The sequence below is a fragment of the Cetorhinus maximus genome, chromosome 23 (genome assembly GCF_964194155.1).
Source record: "Cetorhinus maximus chromosome 23, sCetMax3.hap1.1, whole genome shotgun sequence".
NCBI lineage: Eukaryota > Metazoa > Chordata > Chondrichthyes > Lamniformes > Cetorhinidae > Cetorhinus > Cetorhinus maximus.
The window spans coordinates 45,839,694-45,854,174 of record NC_135901.1 but is presented as its reverse complement, the minus strand read 5'-3'; the positions used below and the strand labels follow the sequence as shown (position 1 = coordinate 45,854,174).

General features: G+C 43.6%; 3 non-coding genes across 3 annotated transcripts; 1 reads left to right on the top strand and 2 right to left on the bottom strand.

The window, feature by feature from the left end:
- Positions 1-1,238: 1,238 nt before the first annotated feature.
- trnan-guu (transfer RNA asparagine (anticodon GUU)) lies at positions 1,239-1,312 on the bottom strand. The gene has a single exon. It is a non-coding gene; the product is annotated as a tRNA-Asn (tRNA).
- A 6,162-nt stretch (positions 1,313-7,474) lies between these two features.
- On the top strand, positions 7,475-7,546 carry trnae-cuc (transfer RNA glutamic acid (anticodon CUC)). Its single transcript has one exon. It is a non-coding gene; the product is annotated as a tRNA-Glu (tRNA).
- Positions 7,547-10,307: 2,761 nt separating this feature from the next.
- Positions 10,308-10,381, bottom strand: trnan-guu (transfer RNA asparagine (anticodon GUU)). Its single transcript has one exon. It is a non-coding gene; the product is annotated as a tRNA-Asn (tRNA).
- Positions 10,382-14,481: the final 4,100 nt, after the last annotated feature.

Genomic DNA, 14,481 nt, shown 5'->3' with positions numbered 1-14,481 from the left:
AGCATTTGTTGCCCATCCAGAATTGTCCTTGAGCTGTGTAACTTGTTAAACCATTTCGGAGGGCAGTTAAGAATCAACCACATCACTGTTGGTCTGGAGTCACAGGCGGGTCAGACCGGGTAAGGGCGACCGATTGAATTCCCTAAAGGACTGGTGAATGGGTTTGTACAGCAATCAGTGATAGTTTCATGGTCATCATGACTGAGAAAATTTTGAAGACATGTTGGATCAGAATAAACGTCTTTTGTAAATTCAGTACGAAATTAATTGTACAAATAACTAATGTCTATAGCAAAAACTTCAGAAGGAACCATCGTCCAACTCTTCATTTCATTGGGTAAGGGAAATGTTCATTAAGGCAAACTGCATGGATTCTGCAGAAACTCCTTCTTCAAAAGGGAATTTGGCAATAGTTGAAAGGGAGAGATTTCTGATTCATGGAAAGGGAGAGGGAAACTGGGACTAATTGGCAAGATCTTTGTAAAAGGCTGGGTACAAGTAGAATGGGCGGAAGGTCCTCTTACTGCGCTGTGCCATTTGATGATGACATTGTTGATCAATCTGTCTCCAGCATTCCTAATGAGAACAGCCGACTTCCATTTCTTCAAAACAAAGACCCAAAGTGCTGCTGCATGACGTCACCGTTTAACATTCCAGACAGCTCCATTGGGATCCAGGCAGGGAAATGTTCCTGTAGCGTTGTGGTTACCCCACTCATTTCCCTTCTGCAAGTTACTCCATTCGATGCTCGGGGCAAACATTATCACCCAGCTGTGTGGAAAAGTTGTATCGCTCCCATTCCTGTTTGTTGTTGAATGTGAACTGAATGCTGGATCTTGCAGCCACATTAGATTCGCTCTTCACCATTTCTGAAGATAACATTCAGCAAAATAAGATGTTTCCGCTGGCAGCGGGTGATTGGAGAGTGCGGGGCTGGAATACTGTTACTTGTTCTTGTCTCACTCACTGTGGAGCTGAGCAAGAGCGACGAATTGATGGGCTTGTTTCAATCCAATAGCTTCATAGATCTCTATTGATTTAGATGGGGGTTCACGATCGTTCATATTCTTTGTGAGATCTGAAATGAATATCCATAAACAGAGCTTGGTGTGGGAACTCAGTGGGTGACAGCCGAGTTTTCAACGTGGGGGGGTGGGATGGATTTTCTTGTAGTTTCAGGGCCCCGAAACAAATCAGAGCATTAATGAGTAATGATGGGGAGAAAAAAGTGCCAGCTTCGTCCCTGGGTGGTCTCGAACCACCAACCTTTCGGTTAACAGCCGAACGCGCTGACCAATTGTGCCACAGAGACTTGATAGAGGGACTTGCACTCTGTAAGATATCCTAAACCAATGGCTCAGCGAGAGAAAGCTTCATATTGCCGTGACTGCAATGACAATTATTCCCTATCAGTTTTACTCTTCCCAAATAAAGGTTGGGACATTCATTGTGGACACATGGAAAAAGTCTTTTCCCACCCACTGCAGACACATCCATGTCACCGGGAACCAGCTCTCCTACAACCGGTACCGTCTACCTTCGAGCCTTTCTGTGTTTTGTCTGTTGCCAAGTATTCTGGTTGTCCCGAAGCCGATAGTTCTAAAGAGGTTTCTCTGTTACACAGGGAGTGGTTAGGATCTGGAATGCACCAACTGAGAGTGTGGGGGAGGCAGATTCAATCGCGGATTTCAACAGAGAATTAGACAGAAAATTCAGGTCTCCGGGGAAAAGGCGGGGGAGTGGGACCAGGTGAGTTAGTTTCCAGAAGAGTAAGACTCAGAAGCCAGCGGCTGTGATATTAACAAAGCGGGATGGAGAAAGACTCAGTTTGAGCGGTGACACTGCTGGAGGGATGGGGAGTTGGGGATCACCCATCAAAGCTTTAAAAAAACGGCGGCGCCCAGAGTGGGGCTCGAAGCCACGATGCTGAGATTAAAAGTCTCACGCTTTACCGGGTAAACTAGCCGGGAATGCACAGTCATCGTTCCCTATGCAAAAATTCAGGGAGATCAATGTTCCTTCCTCCCTGGAGCCTCAGCTTGTTCTGAATTTCAAAGTGTGGAAGGTAATCGGCCTACACAAGCCCCAAGGTTACAATACATTCCTCTCAATCATCAATAACATCATTCACATCTTCCACTTCTTAGCTGCACCTCCTTCCAAACATTGCAAACTCCTCTTGCATCTTTCATCCTGATATTTTTCTCTTGGACATTTTAATACGAAGCTGCACAATTAATGTGAGTCAAGTTTATGAAGTGAAAACGTGTCCATCCCCTTGAACTGAACCGCATTGTCACACACAGAGGAACACACACCGACACATACACCGAGAGTGACAGAGGCCTCAGGAGAGACAAACACCCAGAAAGCAAGGATGTCACCAACTTGGTCAATTATTGTTCCATTTCAGGGGCCAAATGTAGTGAATGTTTCCAGATGAACAATAGTAAGAAACACGGGGGTGTTTGGGTGGTTTTCTTTTTCATTTGACTGATAATTTATTCTCCAGACAGTTTGGGTCAGTCAGGAATGAGAAGAAGGGGAGTTGGCAGGATTCGAACCATGTGTAAAAATGCCTTAAGCACTCGGCCAGGACAATTGGGTAAAGGCTGCAAGTTGTTTGTTTAAAATAATAGAATGAATACAGGGAGTTCCAGTGAAAGAAGGTCTTCCAGTCCGTGCCATTGCCCCACCTTTTCCCAGTCAACCTGGGATTTACACTGTCTCTCCTCATTCTTCCAACTGAAATACAACACGGCACAGCTCAGCTGCCCCTCCACCCCACGGAGAATTACTTGGAAGCGCCTCAAATAACAAACCACCAGAAAGTTTGGCAGCGGTGGGACTGAAGCCCAAATCACCAGCGAGATCGAAACCTGAACCAGCGGCTGAGCCCACTCGGCCTCACTACCACATTCAGATTAGACACAAACATTGTCTTCACCAACATTGACACTGAATTAGAATATTAAAAAATATGATCAGGAATTGGCCATTCGAGCGTTCTCAGCTACTTAATAAGGTCACGTGAAAACTTCAATCATCACCCAGTAACATCCGAACGTTTAGTTGCTGAACAGTTTCCATTCAAAGAAAAGAGAGAGATGTTTTAAAACTGCTCTTTTTTTCCCTGTACCACCTTGACATGAAGCCACAGAACTAACATGGCCAATGTTTGGGTGGTGAAAATGGGAAACTGAACCACATTGACACACACAGAAAATCACAAATATGCACCTTGTTAAGATTTGAAATTGTGCTTATTTTCACACTGTCTTTCAATGTGCAGAAAGTGGAGCTGTGATCAGCTTATAGCTCAGAAGATGTACAGCAAGAATGTACATAACAGGCTGATGCTAACAGTGCCTGTTTGGACTCAGTGAGCTCCATCTGACGATTGAAAACATTTAGTTGCCGCTCAACGAGTCCGATTCCAAATTCCCTGCCATAAATGAAAAGACAACTCGCTGAATTTGCTGAATGCCTTGAATTCAAAGCATCGTATGGAAGGTAAGAAAGTTCATCTTAACCGTGGTATTAGGAAAAATAAAATGACAGAAAGTTACAGCAAAGAAAAGAGGCCATTCGGCCCTGTGTGCTGCTTTCAAAGAGCAGTGTGATTGGTTGATCTGTATACTTTTAGGAAGAATGGACAAAAAGGAAATCGAGGCGGGGTCGCGCTGTTAATAAGGAACGAGATCGGTACATTAGTGACAGAGGATCTTAGATTGAAGGATCAATATGTGGAATTAGTTTGGGTGGAGCTAAGAAACAGCAAGAGGCAGCAAACATTGGTGGGAGTTGTTTATAGGCCACCAAACTGCAGTGGGTATGTTGAGCATGGGATAAATCAGGAAATTAGAGCTGCATGTGACATGGGTAATACAGGAATAATATTCTGCCTCGCACCACCAGCTCTATAGTCAGTGCTTTGCAACGTATCACAGCTCTTCTCTTTTATTTTCACTCTGTCACTCCGATTCTGGGTTTGTTCCCGAGTTTTGCCCTTCTGACATTTCCAGCTCTGATGTGAAACTTCCACTCTCACTCCACCAATTCTAGCCGAGCTTTACAGTGTTATTTTCAACCAGCAAATCAATCACATTGATTTGAACAGCTCGCCCAGGAGGAATAAGTTTCAAATCCCTAACCAGGAAACGAACGCAGGCTGTACTGATAAAGTTACCACATTCTAACCACTAACCTAGCAGTTTTACACATGCAGGCTTCTTATGGCATTTTCCCTTTCCAGATCCCTTTTACCAGGGACAGCTTTCTTTGACCAAGTGGTCTGTGTCGTTTGAACACAAGTGACGTCTTCAGCCAATGAGAAGAACTATTGCTGTTCGCTGGAACATGAAATCAATACTTTCCTCCTTTAGGACAGTTCTTAAAGCCTCCCCCTTTGACCGAGATTTTAGTCATCTGACCGAATATGTGGCTCAGTGTCACACTTTGTTATATAATGATCCTGGGCAACGTCTTGTGACGTTTCATGAGGTAAAAGGAGCTTTATAAATATAAGTTGTTGTTGTAGTCCATACGTAGAAAAAGACAGACTCCTGTTGTCTTTTTCATCCTGATATTTTTCACTGTAACATTGTAATGTGAAGTTGCACCACGAATGTGAATACAGTTTATGCTCGTGAAAATGTGTTCACCCCCTCAGGGAACTGAACCACATTGACCCACACAGAGGAAAACAAACAGCTGTATACACCGAGACTGACAGAGGCCTAAGGAGAAACAAATGCCAGGATGAAATCATGTCACAAAATTAGCTCATTTTTTTTCCATTTCCGACTGGAGATTTGCAGAAGGCTGACAATGAATGGACATAAGAGATCACGGATGTGTTTGGATCACTTTTCCTCAATTCAAACGACAATTAGTTCTGCCTGTGTGCAGTTAAAGTCAGAAATAACAGGAAACGTAGTCAGCAAGATTCGAAGCTGCGTGGGGTAACCCCAATGGATTTCCAATCCATCGATTTAATCACTCGGCCACGACAGCAGAAGTTGCTCCTATGCCACTATTAGTTGTATGAAATCATAAAAGTTACAGCAGAGAAAGCGGTCTTTCTGCCCGTCTTGTCATGGCCATTACCTGGCCTTTCCCCCGGATCCCTGCAATTTATGCTGCCTCTCCTCGTTCTTCCCACCAAATTGGGAATGAAAGAGTGAGAATGATGTAACCTGGCCAATTACCGCCCCATCAGTCTACTCACCATCATCAGTAAGGTAATGGAAGGGGTCATCAAGCGGCACTGACTTAGCAATAACCTGCTCACTGATGTCCAGTTTGGGTTCTGCAAGGGCCACTCAGCTCCTGACCTCATTACAGCCTTGGTTCAAACATAGACAAAAGAGCTGAACTCCAAAGATGTGGTGAGAGTGAAGACAATGGACACCATCATGGGCAAAGCAGTCTGCTTGACTGGCACCACATCCACATTCATTCTCTTCATCACTGATGCGCAGTAGCAGCAGTGTGTACCATCTACAAGATTCACTGCAGGAATTCACCAAGGCTCCTGAGACAGCAGCGTCCAAACCTACGACCATTACCAGCTAGAAGGACAAGGGCAGCAGATAGATAGGAACACCACCACCTGGAAGTTCTCCTCCAAGTCACTCACCATCCTGACTAGGAAATATATCGTCGTTCCTTCATTGTCACTGGGTCAAAATCCTGGAACTACCTTCCTAACAGCACTGTGGGTATACCTACACCACATGGACTGCAGCGGTTCAAGAAGGCAGGCCGCCTTCCCAAGGGCAATTAGGAATGGGCAATAAATTCTGGCCCAGACAGCGAAGCCCACATTATGTGAATGTATTTTTTAAAAGATCCAGGTTAGCCTGCAAATTATATTGTCTTGTTCCTCTGACCAAAGTAAAGCTCTGCAAACGTCAGTCCCGGAGCAAGTCTGACGTATTTTCTCAAGTGAGGAACCAGCTGAAACTTTCAATATTGGTTTTCTTAACACCGAGTTTCCAAACGGGAATTGTGCAATGGCTTGAAAGCGAAAAAAAAAAACAGGATTAAGGAGGAAGAGAAGGAAATTGTCATTAATTATAAAGCTCTTTGTACAAAACTGACATGGAGACGATGGGTGGAAGATCCTCTTATAGTTCTGTGCCATTTGATGATGACATTGTTGATCAGTCTGTCTCCAGCATTCCTAATGAGAACAGCCGAATTCCATTTCTTCAAAACAAAGACCCAAAGTGCTGCTGCATGACGTCACCGCTTAACATTCCAGACAGCTCCATTGGGCTCTTTACAGCGCAGGGTTTATAGAGGCGAGTGGGGTCATATTCGCTTCACGTATGATGGTGCTGTGGTTTGAAACCTGGTAAGAGCATTATCCAGGCTTGTTTATTCAAGTGAGTGAAAGTTCGATAAGTTACGTTTGTTGTAAATATGAACACGACGGTTGGAATCCTGCGGATTAAAGTTTTCACCATTTGTGATTTTAACCAAATTAATTATCAGTTAATTAGAAGGAAACCCATCCAAATACGTCGGTATTTTCTTATTTCCATTCATTTGTCAGCATTCAAGAAATTTGCTTTCGGAAATGGAACAAACACTGAGCCAAGTTGATGACTTCCTTGCTTTCTTGATGTGTGTCGCTCCTTAAGCCTCTGTCACTCTCGGTGTATATCTCTCTGTGTCTGTTCCTCTGTGATTGTCAATGAGGTTCAGTTCCCTGAGGGGGTTAAAACTTTTTTAACGTCGCAAACTTGATTCACATTAGTTCAGGTTAAAATGTCGATGAGAAAAGTATCAGCGTGAAAGATAAAAGAGGAGATTAGCCCTTTCTAAATATATCCTACAACAGCAACAACTTGTATATATAAAGCGCCTTTCACCTGTTGGAACGTCACAAGGCGTTACCCAGGATCATTATATAACAAAGTGTGACACTGATCCACATGTTCGGTCAGATGACAAAAAGCTCGGTCAAAGGGGCAGGCTTTAAGAACTGTCTTAAAGGAGTAAAGTTAAGATTACATGTTCCAGCTTAACAGCAAAGGTTCTTCTCATTGGTGAAGAAGTCACTTGTATTCAACCGAAACAGACCATTCGGTCGGAGAAACTTGTCTCTGGTGAAGGAGATCAGGAATGAAAAAAAAAGTCAAAAGTTGCCTCCATAATCCAAATGTCAAGCCTTAGTGGTAGTTTCCCTGATGTCCAGTGACTCGGGATTGGCGATTCCTTTGGACCAACAGCGAATAGGGTGGAGGGTTTTGGAAATTGAAAGTTACGCATGTGCAGCTTGTGGGACTATTTCATCTCACTGTTGGTTTCATGCTCCAGATCACAGCAACCGTTGTTTTCATTGGCTGACGAAGTCGTTTATCTTGAACCTAAACAGGCAGTTTTGTGGTGAAAGAGATCTGAACTGAAAAACAATAGGCAAAAGCAGCAAAGATAAGCCGAATCGAAAAGTGGAATTGCAGCTTCCCTGGTGGTCTAGTGGTTAGGATTCGGCGCTCTCACCGCCGCGGCCCGGGTTCGATTCCCGGTCAGGGAATGTTGATTTATTGTATTTCTTGAAACGAGTGTTGATCACTCATTGATTAGAAGCGTTTAAAAACCCCACCATATTCAGTGGAGTGAGAGTTTAAGTTTCGCCTCAGATCTGGAAGACATCACACTCGTGAGTGGTAGTGAAGGTAAGAGGAGAGGAAAAGGGCTGTTTGCAAGGCACTGACCATAGAAATGTTGGTGTGAGGCAAAATATGGGTGGGAGCAGTGCGAATTTTGCTGCCTACTGTTTGCATTGGCACAAGTATCACTCCTGATGTTGCCGGCTCCACTATTATCCAGTGAGCTCCCAGGCAAGCGGCTTTTTTTCGAATATTCATTTCAAATGTAATGGGAAAACAATTAGGCCTACCATGTACCGATATCCAACACAATGGAAATCTGTGAAGTTATTGGATTCAAACAAATCCATCAATTCTTCCCTCTTCCTCATTTCCAAAGTGAGTGAGACAGGGAAAAGAAGAAAAGCAGCAATATCCCGGCCCCGCACTCTCCAATCACACGCTGCCAGCAGAAAGCGGCGACTGCAGCTTTCAGCAGCGGGTTACTGCCCATCCCTGGGACACAAGATTCTCCAAACCCAAAATCTTTTAAACTCTTCTGATCAATGAGTGATCAACACTCGTTTCAAGAAATACAATAAACCGATATCGACCTGACCGGGAATCGAACCCGGGCTGCGGCGGTGAGTCCGCCGAATCCTTACCACTAGACCACCAGGGTAGCCACGCCAACAGTTTTCGATTCGGCTTATCTACGCTGCTTTTGCCTATTGTTTTTCAGTTCAGATCTCTTTCACCACAAACCAATCACTACTGCTCTTTGAAAGCAGCAAGCCCGGCCGAATGGCCATTTTCTGTGCTGTGACTTTCTATAATTTTATGTTTCCCAACAGCACGGGTCATTCTGTCATTTTATAACACACTCGAGAGAGATGCACTTTCTTACCTTGTATTCGGCTCTTTTGAAACCAAAACACGGAGCAAATTCAGTGAGTTTTCTTGTCATTTGCAGCACGAGATTTGTCGAGAGACTAAGTGAGCGACACATTAATGGTGCCAATCCTTCACTGGAGCTCACCGCGTCGAAAGAGCACTGTTATCATCAGCCTGTTATACACCTTCTTGCAGTACATCTACTGAACAAATATAAGCTTATCACAGCTCTGCTTTCTTCACATTGAAACCCAGTGTGAAAATCAGTTTCAAAAGCTGAACAACTGGGAGGAGAGTGATTGTGGATAATCGGCACTGTGCACCTTCCTGTAATCAGTATTTGGGAGAACCAGGAAGGTGAGATCCAGGTGTCTCTTTACCCACGAGTTTTACCCATTCCAACGAACAGACTGTGTCTGCATCAAGCAGCTAGTTGACCAGGGAGCTGGACGGGCAGAGGGATCTGGGGGCGAGACAGGGATAGAAGCAGAAAGAGATGCGACATGAAATTACTTTCAATTTGATGTGTGTCAGTTGCTTTCATTGATGAATTTCTGTCCTGTAAGTTTCACAGGAGCCGCAGTGATTAGTTGATGTTTTTTTAAGTAGTAAGATGTAAAAGTAAAAAGATAAAAGCAAATTACTGCAAATGATGGAAATCTGAAACAAAAACAGAAAATGCTGGAAAAACTCAGCAGCTGGAAGGAGAAACAGGGTCAACGTTCCCAGTCCGTACGACGCCCATTCAGATTTTTAAACAGCACCCAGCTTGGTGCTCGAGCCCACGACACTGAGATTAAGAGTCACATGCTACACCAACTAAGTTATTGGGGGGAATGTGCAGACTTGTTTCGTATCCCAACATGCATGGATGGTTTTGTTGCTTTCCACCTGATACCTCAGCTTGGTCGGAATTTTAAAGTGTGGAGCGTAATCGGCCGACAAAAGCCCCAAGGTTGCAATGCATTCCTCACAATCATCAATAACATCATTCACATCTTCCACTTCTTCCAAAGGCACCTCCTTCCAAATACTGTGATCCATTTTCCTCAGGATTTTCTCCTGTATTTAATACTTAACTGCTTTGTGTCCTCATTTTGAAATTATTGGCATCAACATCCAACACAAATTGAATTGCAAACCTGACGGACAAACAATGGAAAACAAGTCACTCGGTAACACAAATCCCATGGTGCTCATTTTCAGATTCACAACAGTCAGCTTTTCAATAAAATGAAGGAATTTTACAGTGAAAAGTTTAGAAAGTTGGTGTGACTTTTATTTGTGACTCACTAACTCGGGTATTCTGTAAATACTGCTCGGAGGTTTAGTGACCGGGATATAATCTACCGGCGTTTTCCTGAGCCTGTGCTCGGTGTATTGGGAGGTTTAGCCCGGGTTGGAGTATCTTGTGTTCCAGGGATGGGCAGTAACCCGCTGAGTGAAGCTGCAGTCGCCGCTTTCTGCTGGCAGCGGGTGATTGGAGAGTGCAGGGCCTGAATATTGCTGCTTTTCTTCTTTTCTCTGTCTCACTCACGGTGGAGCTAAGGAAGAAAGAACAATTGATGGGTTTGTTTGAATCCAATAACTTCATAAATTTCCAGTGTGTTGGATATCAGTGCATGGGAGGTCTAAATGTTTTCTCATTATATTTGAAATGAATATTCGAAAAAAAGCCGCTTACTTGGGAGCTCACTGGATAACAGTGGAGCCGGCAACATTTCCGGGGTCTTGACATTCAGCTCAAGTAGCCAATGACAACCGGGAACTGAGTGACAATGAATGCTGATAGGGGAAAAAAAAGGGAAGCTTCGTCCCTGGGTGGTCTCGAACCACCAACCTTTCGGTTAACAGCCGAATGCGCTAACCAATTGCGCCACAGAGACCGACGCAACCTCAAAACAGGGTGTCATCGAGTTAAAGTTTCAGATTGCTGCTACAGGAATGACAATTGTTCTCTATCAGTTTTACTCTTCCAAGATAAAGGGCAGGACATTCATTGTGGATACATGGAAACAGTCTGATCCCATCCACTGCAGACACATCATGTCACCGGGAACCAGCTCTCCTGCAACCGGTGCCGTCTCCCTTCGAGCCTTTCGCTGTCTTGTCTGTTACCAAGTATTCTGATTGTCCTGAAGCCGAAATTAGGTTTGAATTCCTGATGTGCAGTAACGAGAATCCTTTCAATGTCTCAGATCAGTTAATTTCACTGATAACATAGAGTCAATGTTCCAACGTCTTAAAGAAGGGAAAGGTACCTTGACTGTCTCTGGTCAGTCGGACAGTTCACTCTTCATTCTCCTCTGATTCCGGTTCCCAAAGAATATCTGAAGATTCACAGAGCTGGAGACTGAGATTTCTATTTTGGTTCCTTCTCCATTTTCCCACCTGCCAACTGACAATATATTCCAAAATATCTCTCAATCCTCCGCCTTGCATCATGTCTAGGGATGAGTAAATTAAGTTAATGGAGATTTTATGGAGTCCGAGATTGTACTCCGTGGAGCAAAGAGGGTTAAACGGAGATTTCACGGAGCTGTTCAAAATGACGGTGGTGGGGGCAACGGGGACGAGGCGGTTTGATGGAGCAGATAGGGAGAGACTGTTTCCACTGACGGGGGTCAGTAACCAGAGGACTGGGAGTTAAGATAATTAAAGAAGGTCAGACTTGCATTTTAATAACGCTATTCCCGACCAGTGGATGTCTCAAACCACTTTCCCGCCAATTAAGTACTTTTTGAAATAAAAACAGACAATGTTGGAAAAACTCAGTAGGTTTCTCTCTCAAAAGATGCTGTCAGGCCTGCTGAGTTTTTCCTGTATTTTCTGTTTTCCTTTCCAGATTTCCGCAGTTTTGCTTTAATTGAAGTGCAGTCATTGTTGTAATGTAGGGAACACGGCAGCCAATCACCGCTCAGGAAACAGTCAAAACCAGGCACGTCACAATGAGCGGACCATGTGTTCTTGGTTGAAGGATAAACACTGACCAGGTCACGTGGCTTCAACGTGAACCCACAAATTCTGATTATGGCTCTGCCCAGTTTTAAACCGGAGAACGTTTCATGTGCTAGGCAAGCATGAAAATCACTGCACCACAGAAACAGGAAACAGCACAAAGGCTCAATGGGCTTCACTAAAATGTTAAGCGGTGACGTCATGCAGCAGCACATTGGATCTTTGTTTTGAAGAAATGGAATTTGGCTGTTCTCATTAGGAATGCTGGAGACAGACTGATCAACAATGTCATCATCAAATGGCACAGCGCAGTAAGAGGTCTTTCGGACAATCAATCTATGTCAGTTTTGTTCAACAAGCTTTCTTGTTAATCTCAATTGATTTGTCTCTTTCCATAACCCTGATCTTTTTCTCCCTTTCAAGCCATTGTCCAATTTCCTTCTGAAAACTCTGCATTAAGAAAAAACAATATTGAAAGAGGTGCAGGGCCTTCTGCTCTGTCCATGCACAATGTATGAAAGTTAACAAAGTTTTCCTGACCCAATGACATGAAGAGTTGGATTCTGAAACCTTTGACAGTTTTCAATTTTTTAAAAATCGTTGATGTCAAATCGAATTATCAAAAAATATTGACCCTGACCAAACATCGCCTCATTTTTCTGAGTCAACATATGCAATCTCATTATCTATTACTAACATTTAATTGAGTAAACACGCAGCGTCACAAAGGAAAATAAAAAACATCATTTGAAACATCGAAATAATGAAACATTGAAAAAAGAAGTTAGCAGTAGAGATGATTTCTGTACGTTACAAAGTGCAGGATGATCTGATTAACTGGCGGAGCTGGTTCGAGTTTCCCAATGACCTCCCCCTACTCCTTTGCTTCTGTTCTTTTCGTTGACAATACCAGTGAAGGAAATTATAACGAGCCCTTTGCGACATGATAGCGTAGCTGTGCGGTCTAAGACGCTGGATTAAGGCTGCAGTCTCTATAGAAACGGAGGTTCGAATCCCACCGTCGCCAAGCGTTCACGTTATCTTCCTTTTAGAATATGCAGCTGTCCCATTTGAACTAACAGATACCAACTCACATCAAACCCAGCAGAGTGTGCGGTGTTTTACTTTGATCGGGGGAATGAGGAGAGACAATATAAATATGAGTTGCTGTAGGAAAAAGGCGGGGTGTGGAATTGCAGTCGGTGAGTTGCTCTTCCAGAGAGTCGGCATGTGAACGACATGCTGAATGACCGTCTGATGCAGCCGTCTATGATTTTATACAAACTACATACATGCAAATCTGGGGCTTGGATTCGCGACTGAGTTGTTAAGGCAACAGGTTTTGAATCTATTAGGGTCTCCACAGGTGGGCTGGAATCCTGACAAATACTCTTCTTATCATTCCTGAATTTTACTGTGTGCCTGCACAATTAAATGTCGATTAAGTTGAATAAAAAAAGATCCAAAACCCCAAGTGTTCTCTAATTTCCATTCGTCTGCAAGCGTTCACAAAAGTTACAGTTAGAAATGGAACAAAAACAGAGCCAGGTTGGTGTCATGCTTGCTTTCTGGGTGTTTGCCTCGCCTTAGAGACAACCCCTTGCCCTCTGTCACTCTCGGTGTATATGCCTGTGTGTGTGTCAATGCGGTTCAGTTCCCCATTTCACCATCCAAACATTATTCACGTTAGTTGTGTGGCTTCATATTAAGGTGGTACAGAGAATAAAAAGAGCAGTTTTAAAATATACAAGAGGAGTTTTCTTTCTTTTTTTTGAATGAAGACTTTTCAGCTTCTGAGGGTCGGTTTGGTACAAAGTGGAGGATGATCAAAATTGTCACAGAGCAACATTTAAACAGACAGACACCGAGTCCTGGTGGTTGAGTGGCTAAGGCAATGGACACATCGAGAGAATGAACTTTTAAATACAAATAGTCCAAACTGAAATCACTCGGACATTAGGAACTGTTTCTACTGCTGTCGGGTGTGGGAGGAACAGGAAAATAAAAGTTGATTCACAAATGTTGCAGGAACGGATAGGTTCTTATCACCAGGAAAGGCTGAACAGCCTGAAGCTCTTATCTCTAGAAAAGAGAAGGCTGAGAGATGACCTGATAGAAATGGGATGCTTTGTCTCTGTTTCACCAGAGATTCGAGTAGAAATTTATTCACTCAGCTGCAGATTTACATCTGCTGAATCGGCATCAAACAAACCATGAAATGCTTAGGGAGATAGAAAGAAAGTTTCTACATTGTGATGGATTTCTTCAGATCGAATTTTCTCATCTACTGAATCAGCATTTTTATCAAACTCTCTCTGCTTTTAGATTACAACAGTGACTACATTTCAAAAAAGATTTCATTGGCTCTAAAGGGCCTCCCGTTGTCCTGAGTTGGTGAAAGACTCCGTTTAAATGTAAGTCTTTATTTCTCTCTTTCTGTCTGTCAATCTAAGTTAACGATCACGTGGAATGGTGAAGTGTATCTGTCCCTTTCAGTGTCTACCACTCTCTCTCCCTCTGTCTGCCGCTTTTTGTCCCTGTATATCTGCCTCGCTCTCTTTCAATCTCTCAGTCTCTCTGCCCGTGTCTCTATCTCTGTTCACTTTTGTGCTCTTTGTTCCCTCCATTCACTCGCTGTCTGTGTGCAACCAAGATTCACTGGATTGATTCCTGAGTGACAGTGAACATGCTGAGAGGCTGTTTTCCCCTGGCTGGAGCGTCTAGAACTGGGCTCACATTCTCCGGATAATGTGTCAGCCATATAAGACTGAGGTGAGGAGAAATTTTTTTACTCAAATGTTTGTGAATCTTTGGAATTCTGTAGCCCAGAGGCCTGTTGATCCTCAGCCGATGAGTATAATGAAGGCTGAGATGGATAAATGTTTGGACTTCAAATGAATGAAGGGCTGACGGGATTGGATGGGGAATTGGTGCTGAGTTTGGGGATCTGACATGAACTTATTAATTGGTAGCGGAGGCTCGAGGGGGCTTATGGACAATTCCTGTTCATTTTTCGATGTTTTTAATG